Here is an 18534-nt window from a genome sequence, read left to right as displayed (position 1 = left end):
CACTGCTCAAGAAAGCATTCCAAAGCCAGGTATGTGTGATGCTGAAAGTTTAGAATGCACATTGTCCTACTAACATCTCTGAGAGTACTGCAATAAAGAAGGATCTACAATTATTTCTAATGCACAGTTTTGTTTTAACTGTATTATCATGGACAAGATACAGTAAAGCAGACCAGATCAAAGAAAAGAATCAGAAAGCATTCCACAGTTTTGTTACACTCCCAGATCCCAAGGGAGAACACAGCATGTCTTGCAGGGACACAGGGAGAGCACCAGGGTCAATCATGAAGCAGAGGGGGAGAGCAGAATCTTTGTTATGAATAGGTGAGGCCAGGGTGGCAGATTGAGAACTGGCTGAATTTGAAAGTGGTGTCCCCAAGAAATTCATCTTCACTGGCTTAGTCCTGTCTAAAGTCTCAAGATTTTTTAGGGGTGAATCAGTGTTTACTAGGGGACAGCAAGTAGCCATTTTGTAGATGTTGAAGTCACTGATTTATAGAAATTAAAAGTCTGGATAATTCAAAGCTCCTAAATATTTGAAACCAGAAGACTTTTTCCCCCAAAGCAAATCTTCATATTCCAGAGTTGGAGTTCCAAGCAATTCATGTTGGAGAATTCTTCCCTATAGCAAATTTTGGCCAAAGTCACATAAATCTAGGAGAACCCAAAGCCATCAATACCTTTTGGAAGATTAAGTTTCTCTCTTAAGCACCTAATAAATGTTTTCCAAAAGACTCCAAAAAAAAAAAAAAAAAAAAAAAAAAAAAAAAAAAAAAAAAAAAAAAAAAAAAAAAAAAAAAAAAAAAAAAAACTAGGGTCCTAGAAGTATGATTAGAAGGGTGTAGTTAAATGAAACCTCACGCCAGGACCACCAATATGTTCTTTTTTTTTTTTTTTAAATTGATTTGAAAGTCAGAATTACACAGAAAGAGAAGGAGAGGCAGAGAGAGAGAGAGAGAGAGAGAGAGAGAGAGGTCTTCCATCTGCTGCTTCACTCCCCAATGGCCAGAGATGCAATGATCCGAAGACAGGAGCTAGGAGCTTCCTCCAGGTCTTCCCATGTGGGTGCAGGGGCCCAAGCACTTGGGCCATCTTCTACAGCTTTCCCAGACCACAGCAGAGAGCTGGATTGGAAGTGGAGTAGCCGCAACTTGAACTGGCGCCCATATGAGATACTGGCAGTGCAGGCAGTGGCTTTACCCACTACGCCACAGCTCAAGACCCCCAACTAATATATGCTGTTATATCTTCTGTGAAAATATGTCAAAGGAGAAAATATCAAATGTTTAATTGCCTCATATGTATTTATACTTCAGAATATTTTGTTAGGAAAAAAACCTCATCATGAATGTATAAAAAATATCCTTCAGTACTTTTAGTTATATTTTCAGTACTGAATTTGAGTATTAATAATAATTTTTACAATTAATTATGCTTTTTAAAAACCTTAAAGGATGGATTTAATAATTCTCACTTTTAAATTACTCTGAATGTCTCATTAAAATTAAAATGATCAATGTGTTTTCTGGGATGAGTAGGTAGATAAGGAAGAAGAATATTTTTTAAGATAGTGTGTTTTAGTTTTAGGAAGCTGGATTGTGAATGTAATGTTAGGCCATATAGTACATAATTTATTTATGCATTTAGCAATTGGTCTGGAATGAATGAATACATTAGCAGTCACCACCTGCTGATTCACCTTTCCTGGAGTTGCTATTTGAACTAATCCTTGATATCATCATAGGATGATGCTAACAATTAGCAATAGAAGGTGCTTTCTTAAATGGAATTAACTTTCTAATAAATGTGCATACATTAATAATTTATATAATATGTTTGCATTTTTCCTTTTTATTTGCAGCATTTGTATCACCTGTTAAAGGTATGATTCATAGTTGAAACATTGTATAAGATTGTTGTTCAACTAAAAAAAAAATCCAAAAAACATCACTGGATCAATTACAATAAAGAAAATCTGTCTTCTGGTCAGGCATTCCAAATTTCAGTTTAGTCACATACTGAGCTGTATGTGACTATACTCATCAAATGAAGTTGTCTAAAATTTCTTTTATTAAACTCTTATGGAGTATGAAAATATTCAATGTGATAATTGTGTAATGCACTTAGCAAAGTATCTGAGGCAAAGTGTAGTAGTTTACTTGTTTATATATATATATATATTATATATTTAAAGATTTATTTTTTTACTAGAGAGGCAGACTTATAGAGAAAGAGAGAGGGAGAGACAGAGAGAAAGGTCTTCTCTCAGCTGGTACACTTCCCAAATAGCCACAATGGCTGGAGCTGGGCTGATCTGAAGCCAGGAGCCAGGAGCTTCTTCCCTGTATCCCACGTGGGTACAGGGCCCAAGCACTTGGAACATCTTCCATTGTTCCACTGCTTTCTCAGTCCATTAGAGGAACCTGGATATGAAGTGAAGCAGCCAGGACTCGGATCAGTGCCCATATGGGATGCCGGCATTGCAGGCAAAGGCTTAACCTACTATGCCACAGCACTGGCCCATATTACTTTTCTAGAAACTAGAGAATATACATTTGGAAGTGGGAGAACTCTGGTCTACACATTATAGTGATATTGTTTCCCAGTGTTGGAGCGCTATGCTGAGTGGGGCAGACTGTGCATAATGATCCACCACCGATTATGGAAAAGGTTATATAGTGAATACATGCATGCATGTATATGTGTGCATATCCATAAGTGAACTTTAATAGAGTAGATGGAGTGATTCATTAACAATATTCAGCCTCATCCTGGACTTTGTGATAAAAGTTGGAATAACAAATTCTGTTCTGTTACTTTGGAAAATTTTCTCCATCCTATGTTGTATGGGGTAAGTATATTTCAATGTCTTCACCAATATACCAAAAAAGTATTGTTTTACTGACTGATACACATTTTTCAGACAATTTTGGGTATTGTTACATATTTGTATTCTCTAACATGAATTTTATAATATTTGCTAAGTTCTCAAGTCACTATTTTTGGATTTGCTGGAACCGCATTAAATTTATGAATCACAGGGGCTGGTGCTATGGTGTAGCAGGTAAAGCTGCTGCCTGCAGCACCTGCAACCCATGTGGGCACCCGTTCTAGTCCCAGGTATTCCACTTCTGCACATGAGAGACCCGGATGAAGCTCCTAGCTTTGGCCTTGCCCAGTCCTGACCATCACAGCGATTTGGGAAGTAAACCAGTGGATGAAAGATATTTCTCTGTCTCTCTCTTTCTCTCCCTCAGCCTCTGCCTCTCCTTCTCTGTAACTGACTTTCAAATAAAAAAATAAATAAATATTAAACAAATTTATGAATCATAAAATATTTTTCAAAAGCAAAACCTGACTAGATAAGCCTTTATTAAAATGTCAAAATTACTTCCCATTTCTTCAAAGATATAAATATAGAAAATATGTGATTTTTAAAGTTTCCATAAACTACCTTATAAAATTATGATAAACCAGGAACAATCATTATTATGATAGTTGAGCTCACAATAATGCCAAATAAATCAATAAATTGTTGTAAATAAGGGGAGCGTTGTGGAGCAGTCATTAGCTTAGTGATTAGACTAAGATGCCTGAATTCCACGTCACAGTGTATGAGTCTGCTCCTGTCTCTGGCTCCTAACTCCAGCTTCCTGCCAATACAGACCCTGGGAGACAGAGGTGGTATCTCAAATCATTAGGCTTCTGTCACTCATGTGGGAGACCTAGATTGCAACACTGGCTCCTGGCACCAGTTCTGGACAAGCTCCTACCCAGCCCTGGGTGTTGGGGCATTTGTGGAATAAATCAGTGGATGGCAGATCTCTGTCCATTTATTTTTCTGCCTCTCAAATAAATTGAAATCATAAAAAAGAGGTATATGTCTCAGTGTTGTTATTGATAAAATTTCATTCCATTAAACTTAGAGTTCTTAATTAATAAAAGATTCCTATTTCACATTTTGTGAAATGTAGTAAAACAATTTTTCAGGTTGTTGCCTTTTTTTTTAACCTACTACATGTGGTTGTACATCATATGGTTACTCATATTTCTTCTGTTCTATGCATGCATGTGACCCAGGCTGTGAGGAGCTCTGTCATCTTGAACCTGGGATGTGCTGTCTTAAGCCCCCCGAAACTGTTAAATGTGAAATTTGGTTGCCAAGGGTCCAAATAAAGCTATCAACTTAGTATTTCAGAGGACTAGGAAGCAATGACAAATAGACTTCCAAAACTCTTCTTGTTCAGTCTCATGCCACCTCTCTTCACAAGTACTCTCCTTACCATGTTTGGGCCATAGCTGCTGGTGCCAGATTTTCCTTGGTGACAATGCCGTCTTCATTGTCTCTTAGGCCCCATTCCAGAGCACTAGTCTTGGGCTCTGCTACTCTGCTCTGGTGTCCCTCATGTGGATGCCCTGGTCACTTCATCTGGGCTGGGCCACTCAGCACTGGGGATGCCTGAGCCTTGGATGCCCTCATCACTCTCTTAGGACTTGGATACCTCAGACCAGGCCATTCTTCTGTGAAATTTCCTCTGTCTTATGTAAGGGCTTTAAGACTTGACATTTTTTTTAGAAAACTTTTATTTAATAAATATAAATTTCGAAAGTACAACTTTCAGATTTTAGCAGTTTTTCCCCCCATAACCACCCTACCACCTGCAAACCATCCCATCTCCTGCTCCCTCTCCCATCCCATTCTTTGTTAAGATTCATTTTTAATTATCTTATTTTCAATTGGACAAGTTGATCCTACAATTTTAGAAAAAAAAAAAAAAAGTGTGTAGAGGCCTGTGTTGTATAGCGGGTAAAGCCCCCGCCTGCAAAGCTGGTGATTGCAATGTAATCTCATATAGGTGCTGGTTCCAGTCCAAGCTCTTCCTCTTCTGATCCAGCTCTCTGCTAATGGCTTGAGAAAGCAGTGGAAGACAGCCTAGGTGCTTGGGACCCTGCTACGCATGTAGGAGACCTGGAAGAATATCTTGGCCCCTGGCTTTGGCATGGCCCAGCCCTGCATGTTGAGGCCATCTGGGGAGTGAACCAATGGATGGAAGATTTCTCTTTCTTTCTCTCTCTCACTCTCTCTCTCTGTAACTCTGACTTTCAAATAAACAAGTAAATCTGTTTTTTAAACAATACAATATTTTATATTTAAAAATATTTTAGGGCGCCGGCACTGTGGCATAGCGAGTAAAGATGCCGCCTGCAGTGCCAGTATCCCATATCGGTGCCGGTTCGAGTCCCGGCTGCTCTACTTTCGATCAAGCTTTTTGCTATGGCCTGGGAAAGCAGTAAAAGATGGCCCAAGGCCTTGGGCCTCTGCACCTGCATGGGAGACCTGGAGGAAGCTCCTGGCTCCTAGCTTCAGATTGGCTCAGCTCTGGCCATTGCAATCATTTGGGGAGTGAACCAGTGGATGGAAGATTCTCTTTCTCTCTTTCTCTGCCTCTCCTTTTCTCTCTGTGATTTTCAAGTAAAATAAATAAATCTTTAAAAAATTATTATTTCTGTTCCTTATAAAAGGAACAGAAAGGGAGGAGAAAATATGAGAAGACAAGGGAGGGAAGGCCAAACAATAAGAAATGCTAATCTTTCATTTTTAATAATAATATATTTAAGATTGTAAAAATAATAAGACATTTGATTTTTCTTTTCCTTAAAGGTACCTTCAGCTTTGTCCCATAGATATGACTGAAATTATGCTTTTGGCTAGCTTTCAGATTAGTTGAGATTTTAATTTTTGTTTTCTTTAGTATACCGATTTTTATAAGGGTTTAGAATTTGACATCAGGAAATGATATTATGTAATTTTATGGGTTTAAAAAATTTTGTTTACATAATTTAGGATTCAAAATTTTGTCCATTAGAAGTACATTTGTTTTTTGGTACATCAAACAGTTCATGGAAAAATGGAATTAAAAAAGTTAATTTGGTGCAAAAATTTTCGAAATACATGCATTTTTTCATAATACAATTTTCCACAAGCTCTTTAATGCTATGTTCATATTTGCAATTATTTAATTGTTACAGGGAATAAATGCATATCCTGTATTTGCCTATTATGTTAAAATTTTATAGTATTTTCTAATCTACTTGATTTGGAAAATGCTGTAGCAGTCCCCTGTAATTCATGGTCAGCCATAATTCAAATATGTATTAAATGGAAAATTCTAGAAATAAGCAATCCACATGCCTTAAATAACATTTATCACAGTGTATTATTATTATTACTATTCATCTGTTATTGGGCCTAATTTATAAGTTAAAAAATAGCACAATGTACATACGGTTCAGTACAGCCCATGGTTTCAGGCATCCCCTGAAAATCTCGGAATGCATCCTGTGTGCATGAGAGGAGCTGATGTTTTAGAGATGAGACTTCTATTTGGGATTCATGGAAGCATTCAGAGAGATCCAGGTACCCAGAGAAAATCTTCACATGTGCTAGGGAAATTGATTACAAGTTCTGCTGGATATGTGCTTGTGAGGGGCCTTTCCAACATGGCATATCCCGGCTTTACAAAATCCTTAAAGGTTAGTTTCCTGGCAATCATTGACAGAGAGAGGAAAACCTATTTGATACTTTGAGGCAGAACCAGGGACTACCCAGAGGGTGAGCAAGGAAGCAAGGATCATTGTCATTCTACTTCCTCCAAGAAGCAAAAATTCAATTTTCAGTAAAAATTCACAGCTTATTTCTTTATAACATAAATCACTTCCTGACTCATATGGGTGTGTGTGTCAAGATTCAAAAAGATGCTTCACAACTGATTATTTTAGTTTGTATAAATTTTAGCATAAATGCACTTTTAAATACTTAGGCTTTATGCACCAAAAAACTAATCTGGACAGGATTTACCTGAAGCAAGCATAATACGCAGATATAGTGACCAAGAATATTTTGAGCTGCTAGATAATGCATTGCAAGTGGCACACTATTTATTGGTATATAAACTTAAAAACATTCACTCCTACATTGATTTACTGTACAAATCTTAAAAGGATTCTGAGTAAACCTTGCCAAGAGGCCATGAGTCTGAGGTCTCTTGGCAAGGCTTACTCAGAGTCCTTTTAAGACTATTGCTAGCATTTTCAATCCTACCTGAATAGTGAGCTCTTCAGGAGGCATGGACATGGAAGGAGAGTCCTAAAGGAGTAGCTATTTGCTGAATTAGAGACAAAAGATGATCCATTGTTAATCTGGGGTGATTTTAAGAGCCCCAGACACTGAATTACTTCCTTTATCAAGGCTTTAGGGACTCTTTGTACCTTTTCTGTTCAGACTGGCAAATCTTTTATTCATCCAGTGAAAGCAACAATACAAGCTAATAGATATTTGTATCCATTAGTTAGCGGCAAGCTAGTGAAGTCGACCTACCAGTCTTCACCTGGTCAGGTTGGTGTTCTTTGTATAGGAGTGAGTAAGGTGGGTGATCTGGTGTGACACTAGGATTATTTTGTAAATAGAGGTAATAGGATCAAGCTACTTCCTTTATAATAGAATTCAATCCTCTCATTCAAATATCTGAGAAACTGTCTCTTCCCTGATGGGCAGAATCATGCATTTTCTTAACAGTTTTCCATTGAGAGGCCCTTGGGATGATGACCTTATGATTTAGAGTCCACTGTCCATGCATCTTTGGTATAACCTCATTGCCAAACCCATCGCATCTCAGGCATCTCATCTACAGGATGAAGTATTAGAGTCATTTCCAAAACCTGGGGTAGCAGCTTTCTTTGCTGCCCTGTCTGCTAGTGCATTTTCTTTAATGATTTAGCTATTTTTCTTTTACTGTCCCCTGCAGTGTTGTACAACAGCTACTCTCTGAGGTCACAAACCTGTCTGAAATAGAGCTAAAATCTTTTTCCCATGCTTAATGGATCAGTTATTTGCAGTCAGTAGGCCTCTCTTTCCAAAGTGCTGCATGTGCATGTAACACAAGGAAGCTATATTTCAATTTTTTGGTCTTTTTCTAACTGTAATGTTCTAGTTAAGGTTTAAGTGTTGAGTGACAATCCCTTAGCATCTATCACCTGAATAAGATCTGCCATGGCATATCCTGCTTTTATAACTCCCTCCTTTATGAAACTACTGCCATCAATGGACTATTCAACACCTGGATTTTCCAGAGGTTCATCTTGTAAACCAGACCTGCCAGAGTAGACATACTCTATGATCTCCACACAAGAGTGAGCTAAGTTTTCAACATCTTCAGATGACAGGAGAGTAGCTGCATTGAGAACTTGGCAGACTTTGAGAATTGTCACAGGTGAGTCTAAAACGAGAGCCTGGTATTTAGTAAGTCATCTTCCTATTAACCACTAGTGCTCTTTACTCTCTAGACCTTCTGAGATTTGTACCTTTTGTGGAGTTTGAACTTCAAGGGACTGGTGTAAAGTCAGGTTTGTGGTTTCCTTCAGTGAAAGCAATGTAGCAGTGGTTGATCTTAAACAAGCAGGGGATTCTGTGGCCACTGAATCTAGTTGCTTAGACAAGTAAGCCACTGGTCATGAAAGTGGACCTGATTTCAAATGAGCACATCCAGGGCTATTCCTTCCTTCTCAAGTACAGAGTGAACTTCTTGTCTAAATTAGGGATCTCTAGTGTCAGAGCCTCCGTTGAAAGGTTCTCAATCTTTTGAAAAAACTTTGTTTTGTTAAAATAAATGTCTTTTTAAGAAAGAATTTTTTTTATTTACTTGAAAGGCAGAGTTGCAGAGAGAGGAGAGACAGACCAACAGAGAGAGAAAAAGTGAGAGAGAGAGAGAGAGAGCAAGGTCTTCCCTCTGATGGTCCACTTCCCAAAGGGCCATGATGGCTGGGGCTGGGCCAGGATGAAACCAGGAGCCAGGCAGCAAGAGCTTTATTCAGGTCTCCCACGTGGCTACAGAGGCCCAAACATTTGGGCCATGCTCAGCTGCTTTCCCAAGTGCATTAGCAGGGAGCTGGATCATGTCCTGGAGGAGCCAGGACATGAATTGGTGCCCATATGGGATGCCAGGGTCACAGTCAGAGGCTTAAACTTCTGTGCCACAATGCTGGTCCCTATAGTAAGTTTCTGAGAGTGAGATTTCCATCAACTCCTGCAGTAATGGAGCTCTTTGAAGATAGGGGTCCTACATGAGAATTCAGTACAGCATAAATAGCTCCTGTATCAATTAGAAAATTAATATTCTTAGCTGCAATGTCTTATCAGGGGCTCCTGGCATGAGATATTTATGTCAGTTGTGGGAACTTTCTGAGTCCAAAGTCCTGATCAATTTTCAGAGAAGGCCAAGAGGGAATTGGGGGTACTCCCTTTTCGGAGCTGAGGATAGTCCCATTTCCAATCACTGTCACTATTACATTGAGTTCAGACGAGTTCTTCAGGTAGAGATATTCTGTGTCCCATGGTCCCAGATTTCCACACCTGATACATTCTCTTATGGGTCTTTCATTCATAGCAGACTACCCCTTGGGTTGGCTCTGACGTCTCCAGTTATTAGTTACCACACACACAGAATAAAATTATATTCAACGTCTTTTCATGATTTAAGAAAGAATTGAAACTTAGTAACTAGAAATGCCAAGAAACTACCCTAAAAATTGTTAAATGTATCTACAAAAAATTAGAGCACTGTGTAGGCTTTTAAGCAAGTCAGAAAGGCTGGTACTGGACATCTTTTTCTTTAGAGGCAAAATAAACAATAAAATGGACACGGTGCAAAGAGGAACACAGAGACCTTATGCTTGAGAAAAGTAAAACGTTTCCAGGTGCACCAGCTTTTGCCTCCAGTCATTTCCCTGACAACAACAGGGAAAAGAGCAACTTAAGCCCAGAGTGACAGTTCAGCAGACTGCAGCAGTCAAAGGCAGGGAGAGCTTGCCAATGAAAGAGGAAGGATTTATGCAGAAAGACCTTTGCAAGTCTGTGAAGGAAGTTCCTTAAGTCTGCACTTAATGAAGGCAATGAAAACATAAGGTGAGACATACAAAGTCTGGCTAAAAACAACTTGCAGCTTTATTCCTGGAAAGAAAGGACACTGGACATAGTTTTCAAGCAGAAAATAGAAAAGACATGTTTCTTCATTTAGAAAAATCCTTAAAACACAACTGACTATTTAAAGCAAGCTAGCAGTTTTAACATTTGTTGAAATAAAATGTATGATAACAGTAACACAAAACCTTGGGGCATTGGGACCTTGTCATCTAACCCCCTTGCTCTGAGCAAGCATAGTGGAGAAGGAAGCACAGATTCAACTTGAACATGAGGCTGTGGACTGAGCTGGGACTTGGAATCTCCTTCCTTTCCTCCCTTCTATATGTGACTGGAAGTCTCCTAGGGTTGTCATATTACACAGGTCGCAACATGGAGCAGACAGAGGGGAAAACGCTGAGAGGTGGGAAAGTTCTTCTGTTTTTGCAGGGTGAGAAAGTTGAACTGAGAAGTTGAGAGCAGGTAATTGTGGAGGTAACAACAGACAGTGCTCCTCCCTGTATCCAACAAAGAGAACTCTGAATATGGTCAACGTGTTGGTGCCCCCTGGCCAAGATGTCCTGTATGGCATACCTGTGCTCACCTGCCTTAAACATTAAGACAAATTATCTACCTCTATGTGCTACAAAATTATCTTCAATTTACTTTGTGTCTCGAATTATTACACACTACAGTATCCATGGGATGAGGACAAGTAATAGTGTGAACAGGTTTGTAAAAGAAGCAGATGCAGTAATCATTGCTGCAGACCCTACAGGGCTCTCTGTAAGTGTTTGTCAAAAGGATTTTGGCTACTAAACCTGAAGAGGGTGTGTGTCTAGTGAAGAAAGCTACTCAAAGAGGAGTATGTGCTCTCCTGGGAGCTTGTCTTGATCCATGTGCTTTTGAAGAGCTGTTCTTGTACTGAGAAACTAAAAGGGAATTCCACTTGCTTTTGAAACACAAGATAGAGATGGAATGCTAACAGGGAAGTGGAGAATTCCCATGTATGTCTTACAGATCTTTCATTGAATAATTGTTATCATTTACATTGTATGCTCGGGACATTTTGTGAGCTGGATGGGAGAACAAGTAGAGCCTTAGGTGCTGAAGCAACCCTGGTTGTGTTGCTGCTGAGGTCTTTTTCATTAAGATGGCAAGGGTTGAGTATCCCTTATTTGAAATACTTGGACCTGGAAGTGTTTTGTATTTTGGAATTTTTCAGAATTTGGAATATTTGGGTAGTCTTTACCAGTTGAGTATTCTGAATATGAAAACCTAAAATCTAAAGAGTTTAAAATGTCATATCAGCAGTAATCAATAAGCTTTAAGATTTTGGAGCCTTTTGATTTTATTTATTTAAATTATGAATTCTCCATTTGAAGTATAAAAGAGATTGCTGCTAAAAATAAAGGGGTATAAAATGTTGCAACATCAAAGAAATTGTATAAAGAAGACTCGAAATACAATTCAAAGTCACAATTTTTGTAAAGTATTGTCATGGACACTTAGCAAGAGGCTTTTTAAAGTCTAAGAGGTTTGATTTGAGAGGCACATAAGATCCTCAAACCTATGGAGTAGGACTAAAAGAGTGATAGATCCTAAAGAATGGAACTGAAATTTAAAACATAAAGCTAACTCTCACTAGCTCAAATTATCCTATGATTGCACAGGCATTGAATATGAAAAAGATGGAAACTAGTTTTGACCTCATCTGTGGCACAAGTGGTACTAATTGTGGACACTACCAGCCATCACATTTAACCTTAATGAAGGACGGTGTGCTTGTAAATGGAAATCCGTCACTATGTGATTCCACCTCGTGAAAGTTTATGAATTTGTGATTGTGGAACACAGTGATGGATTTCTGTTACAAATAAATGCTCAAAATTGTGTTCATTGTAGAACATGCACTAATGAAGATCTTTAAATTTGATCTCTAGTAATAGTCCATACTTGTGATTCTAGATCTGACAAGTCCTCTACCTATATCAAGCCAGGGAGCTCAGCATCTATTCTTGTTTTTATGTGTATCTTGTATTTGATAGAGATATGACAGAGTTCATAATTTTCAAGTATATTCATTTCCTTGTTCCAGTGAACATGACACCTTGGTGGCCTTTCTTTAATTTTATTCTCCTATGTATTTCATACCATAAGGAAAAGCACAAAGCAACTTTTACACTGGAATAAACACACCCAATTTCAGCAATATATATATATATATATACACACATATATATATCTGTACAAGAATATTTGATTAGGAAAAACGTGATTATTCTGAAATACTGAAGTACTTTTATAAATATATGTATATATAATTTAGTCAAAAAGTTAAGTATACAGCAATACCATTTTTTTAAAATTTTTTTTTATTTTTATTTTTGACAGGCAGAGTGGACAGTGAGAGAGAGAGAGACAGAGAGAAAGGTCTTCCTTTTGCCGTTGGTTCACCCTCCAATGGCTGCCGCGGCCACACATCGTGCTGATCCGAAGCCAGGAGCCAGGTGCTTCTCCTGGTCTCTGATGCGGGTGCAGGGCCCAAGGACCTGGGCCATCCTCCACTGCACTCCCGGGCCACAGCACAGAGCTGGCCTGGAAGAGGGGCAACCGGGACAGAATCCGATGCCCGACTGGGACTAGAACCTGGTGTGCTGGCGCCGCAAGGCGGAGGATTAGCCTAGTGAGCCATGGCGCCGGCCAGCAATACCATTTCTTAAGTATCAGTCAAGTATTCGGGAATTTTTTTAAAAAATGTTTTATATTAATAAAGTTAACTATAGGCCTTCTTTTTGGAAAAATTTTTAAAAAATGTTTTTGATTTAAATGCTGTTAATGTGGGCCGGCGCCGCGGCTCACTAGGCTAATCCTCTGCCTAGCGGCGCCGGCACACCGGGTTCTAGTCCCGGTTGGGGCGCCGGATTCTGTCCCGGTTGCCCCTCTTCCAGGCCAGCCCTCTGCTGTGGCCAGGGAGTGCAGTGGAGGATGGCCCAGGTGCTTGGGCCCTGCACCCCATGGGAGACCAGGAAAAGCACCTGGCTCCTGGCTCCTGCCATCGGATCAGCGCGGTGCGCCGGCCGCAGCGCGCCGGCCGCGGCGGCCATTGGAGGGTGAACCAACGGCAAAGGAAGACCTTTCTCTCTGTCTCTCTCTCTCACTGTCCACTCTGCCTGTCAAAAAAAAAAATTAAAAAAAAAAAAATAAATGCTGTTAATGTGAGGCAGTGAGCTGTGTGTTTTACATATAAAAGAATCTAAGCTTTTCTCCTCTTATTGAGGGTGGGAAAAGGAGGAGGGTCATGACTGCATTGAGATAATTCAGGAGTATAACCAAATCATTTATGACTCAATGCAGACACTTAAAATAATAAGGAACTCTATCAGTCATATTGCCAAGTTGTTTAATCCTACTGAAAATTATTTTGGTTTTTATTTTTTCATTATTTTATTCTCTTTCACTCTTTTTGTCTACATCTACACATTTGTATTTCCAAGTTACTTGTGAAATGGGAAAGAATGGTTTATTATTTTCAGTTTTTAAAGGAGTAAATTTAATTTTCATTATGCATTTTTTTTATTTATGCATCAATGAAGGAGAGAGAAACCTGCCATCCTTTGGTTCACTCTCAAATGGCCCAAGCAGCTGAGAATGGCCAGACTGAAGCCTGGCACCAGGAAATCAGATTAGATCTCTTATGTAGATGGCAGGGACCCATGTACCTGAGCCATCACTGCTGCTTTCTAGGGTACACACTAGCAAAAGCTGCAAATGCAAGTGCAGTGAGGGCTCAAACACAGGCACTCTATGATTTGTGGCTGTCCCAAGTAGTGTCTTAACCACTGCGCCAAAAGCCAACTCCTGAAAGGCCAATTTAGACAGTTATGGAGTTCTCACTGTAGTGGGATTCACATAGAGACAAGATACCAAGACCTCTAACAGGAAGTAGTCTTTTAGTATTTATGGTTGCATAAGACCTAGGTGGAATTTCTTCTTCAAAAGCCTGCGCCCTGAGCAAAGAGGGTTATTTCCATATATTTGATTTTAGCTTCTTTGTCTTCCTTACATGGTTAGATGTATGTACTTGGTTGGCTATTCTAGTGTTACAGGGTGGATACAAGAACTGATACAATACTGACCATGGGCCCTATTCACTGATAATGTTTATTTTACACACCCACTGAGCTGTACAGTGTCTAGCAAAAAACATCATTGCTTTCTACTAACAAGCATATAGTAACTTCACAGGCAAGCAGATAACAACCACATTTCATCCCAAGAAGAGATTCCTCCCTTTTCCTTCTGACCTTGGGAAGGGTTCTATCAAACTTTAATCATATTAGTTAGAAGCAAGTTTAATTAGAAGACATAGGTCTCTACCACATCATTGAGTTATTCCAAAGCTAAGATGAAATTACAGATTTCTCTCTCTCTCTTTTAACTTCAACAAATTACTTATTTATTTATTTTTAAGTTTTATTTAAGATATACAAACTTCATGTATTTCCTGTATTACAGATTCAGTAACATAGGATACTTTCTATCCTACTCTCCCACCACCCATGCTCCCATCCTTCTTCCTCTCTTAGTCCCATTCTTATTTTTACAAACATCTATATTCAGTTAACTTTCTCATAAGATTAACCCTATACTATGTAAAGAGTTCAACAAGTAGTATGAAGAATAAAATACTGTTCCTCAATAGTCAAGACAAGGGCTATTAAAAATCATTGAATCTCAAAGTGTCAATTTCACTCCTATACATTACCTTTTAGGTACTATATTAATTACCACAAATCAGGGAAAACATATATCTGTTCTTTTGGACAGGCATATTTTATTAAGTATAATGGTTTCAAGTTTCGTCCATTTTTTTTCAAACTACAGTTTTTTTTTTAACAGCTGTTAGTATACTGTGATTTCTTTATCCAGTCATCAGTTGATGGACATCTGGGTTGATTCGCTATCTTAGATATTGTGAATTGAGCTGCAATGAAATGGGTACAGACAACTCTTTCAGCTGCTGATTTGTTTTCCTTTGGTTAAATTCCTAGGATTGGGATGCCTGGGCCATATGGTAGGTCTACAATTCAGATTTCTGAGGTATCTTTATATTGTCTTCCACAGTGGCTGGACAGTTTATACTTCCACCAACATTGGATTAGTGTACCTTTTTCCTCATGTCCTAGTCAGCATTTGTTGTTTGTTGATTTCTGAGTGAGACCTGTTCTAATGGGAGTGAGGTGAAACCTCATTATGGCTTTGATTTGCATTTCTTTAATGGCTAGTGATTGTGATCATCTTTTCATGTATCTGTTGGCCATTTGAATTTCCTCTCTTGTCTTTAAATTTCTGGCAGTGCCCAACAGCATTATGGCTGTCTAAAATTACATAGTTGCAATCAGCATTCTAGGCAAATAAATAAAATGTCTTGAAATGCATAAATGCTAAATTTTTGAAATACTGTTTTCTATTTTAAATAAGCTAAAATTTCCCTTTAATATTATTTACATCATTACTTTGTGGCACAATATGAGCCTACAAAAGCCCTGGCTTTGACATCAGGCAGACCTGGTTTAAAAATTAAGCCTTCTCATCTGTAACCTGCATGGTTTTGGACAAGTCCCTTAACTCCGACAAACTTGCTTTCTTACTTGTAAACTGAGAAGTTAGTATTAATTTCACATTAAAATTTGAATAACTATTTGTATGTAGCAAAAAGATTTTCTATACATTGTCTAATACAAATTATTTACACAAAATCACTAGCTTTCAATAGAATTGGAGTTACAATTAGTAGATATTAGATTTAGTAGCAAGCATGCAACACTATTTCTACACAACAGTTAAGGAAAGTGTGGCATAGAAATGTTAAAAGAAAAAATTAGAGTGTCTGTTAAGATTAGGTATCTAGGTAGTAACAAATCCTGCAAAAATATTGTATTAAGTTAAAATTTTGCATTTTTTAGAAGTAGCAGTCCAGAAGTAAAGAATCTGTAGCTCCATAAATATTGGAGACTAAGTCTTCTGTTTCATTACCAGTGAGCGTATAGACAATGACGTCTAGTTTTATTTTTCTGAAAATGTCAACATTTCATTTTTTTGAAGACTGAATAATATTTCATTATAATATGTCATGTTTTCTTTATCCATTCTCATGTCAATGGGCATTTATTATGTTGATTCTTATCTTGGCTATTGTGAATAGTGCTGCATTAAACACAGGAGTGTAGGTATCTCATAGGCCGGTTTAATTTTTTGGTTATCTGGGTAATATGCTGTGTCTATTTTTACTTCTGTTGAGGAAGCTTTATATTGTCTCTACAAATGGAAGTATTAACCTGCATTTCCAATTATAATGTATGGAGAAGGTTCCCTTTTACCACATCATCACCATCACTTGTTTTCCTTTGGATAATAGCTATTCTAACGAGAGTGTTATTTTATTGTGGTTTTCATTTATATTTCCCTAATGGCTAGTGACAGTGAACATTATTTTCAAATATTTGTTGTATGTATTTCTTTGTATGATAAATATATTTGTGAAACATTTGTCCATTTCTTAACTGGATTGATTGCATTTTTGTTATTTAGTTTTTAGTTCCTTATATATATTCTCAATCTTTGTCCTTTGTCAGGTAAATGATTTTCAAATATTTTCTCCCATTCTTTTAGTTGTCTCTTCACTCTGTTAATAGTTTCCTCTGCTGTGTGGAGATTTCTGAGTTTTATATAAGCTAATTTGCTTTTTCTATTTTTGTTTTTGATGCCTTTATTTTGAGCTGTTACTAAAAAAAGAAAAACATTGCCTACCCCAATGTTTTGAAATGTTTTCCCTGTTTTTTTCTAGTATTTTCATGGTTGTGTGCCTTACATTTAGGTCTATGATCCATTTTTATTTGATTTTTGTTTAGGATGAAAAATAGGAGAGGGAGGGCTATCTTATTTCAATCTTTTACATATGGATATCCAGCCTCCTGGCCTCATTATTGAAAAGCCTGTGTTTCTGCAGTGTATGTTTTTGGTGACTTTGTTGAGAAACAGTTGGCTATAAGTGTATGGATTAATTTCTTGAGTCTCAGTTCTGTTCCATTGGTCCATGTGTCTGTTTTTATGCCAGTACCATGCTGTTTTGGTAATGATATCTGTATTATGTCTTGTAATTGGGGATTATGATGCTTCCAGCTTTGTTATTTTCATTCAAGATTGCTTTAGCTATTCAAGGCCCTTGTACTTCTATATGAATTTTAGAATTTTTAGTGCTGTGAATAATTTTGTTGGGTATTCATAGGGATTGCTTGAGTTTGTAAATCACTTTTAGTAATATAGATTTTTAACAATATTAATTTTTCCAACTTACAAACATGCGAAGTTTTTCCTTTTTCTTTGTGTCTCCTTCAATTCTTTTTATTAATATTTTGTTATGTTTCTTTGAGAGGTCTCTCATACCCTTGATTAGAGTTATTCCAAGGTATTTTTTATAGATCTTGGAAATGAAATTTCCCTTATAATTTCTTTTTTTTAAAAGATTTATTTATTTATTTGAAAGAGTTACAGAGAAGGAGAGAGAGAAAGAGTGAAAGCAAGAGCAAGAGCGAGGGAGAGGGAGAAGGAGAGGAAGAGGGAGAGGGAGACAGAGAGAGAGAGAATCTTCTATCTGCTGGTTCACTCCCCAAACGGCCGCAACAGCCAGAGCTGGGCGAATCTGCAGCTAGGAGCCAGGTGCTTCCAGGTCTCCCATGTGGGTTCAGGAGCCCAAGCACTTGGGTCATCTTCCACTGCTTTCCCAGGCACCTGAGCAGGGAGCTGGATTGGGTGAAGCAGCCTGGACTCCAACCAGTGCTCTAATGGGATGCAGGCTCCACAGGCTGTGGCTTTACCTGCTATGCCACGGAGTCGGCCCCTTATAATTTCTTTTTCATAAGGTTAGTTATTGGTGTATAAAAATGCTACCAATTTTTGTGTATTGATTTTGTATCCTGCAAGCTTACTTGAATTTACTTATCAACTCATTATCTTTTGGTGGAATCTTTAGGTCTTTCTTTATATAGAATCAGGTTAGGTGTAAACTGATTATTTGATTTCCTCTTTTCTCATTTTTATGCTTTAATTTATTTTATTTCTTGCCTGCTTTCTCTGGCTAAGACTTCTAGGACTATGTTGAATAAGAGTGGTGAGAGTGAATATCATTGTCTGGTTCCAGATCTTAGTGGAAATATTTTTAGGTTCTCCCCATTCATATGATGTTGATTGTGTATCTGTCTTCTATAACCTTTATTATGCTTCAATTACCTTTGCCTAATTTGTTTGGTTTTCTCTTTTCTTTTTGGTCATGAGTGACTATTGAAGTTAATTGAATGCTTTTTCTGTATATATTGAGATGATCATATGAGTTTTACTTTTCAATGTATTGGCCTAATGAGTTGTGTTTATTTATTTGCACATCGCGAATCATTCCTGCATCCTTAGGATAAATCTTACTATATTATGATGAGTAATCCTTTGATGTGTTGTTTTATTTGATCTGCTAGTATTTTATTGAGAATTTTTGCATCCAGGTTTATCAGGGATATTGGTTG

Source organism: Oryctolagus cuniculus, chromosome 5 (assembly GCF_964237555.1).
Source record: "Oryctolagus cuniculus chromosome 5, mOryCun1.1, whole genome shotgun sequence".
Lineage (NCBI taxonomy): Eukaryota > Metazoa > Chordata > Mammalia > Lagomorpha > Leporidae > Oryctolagus > Oryctolagus cuniculus.
This window is presented reverse-complemented; position numbering follows the sequence as displayed.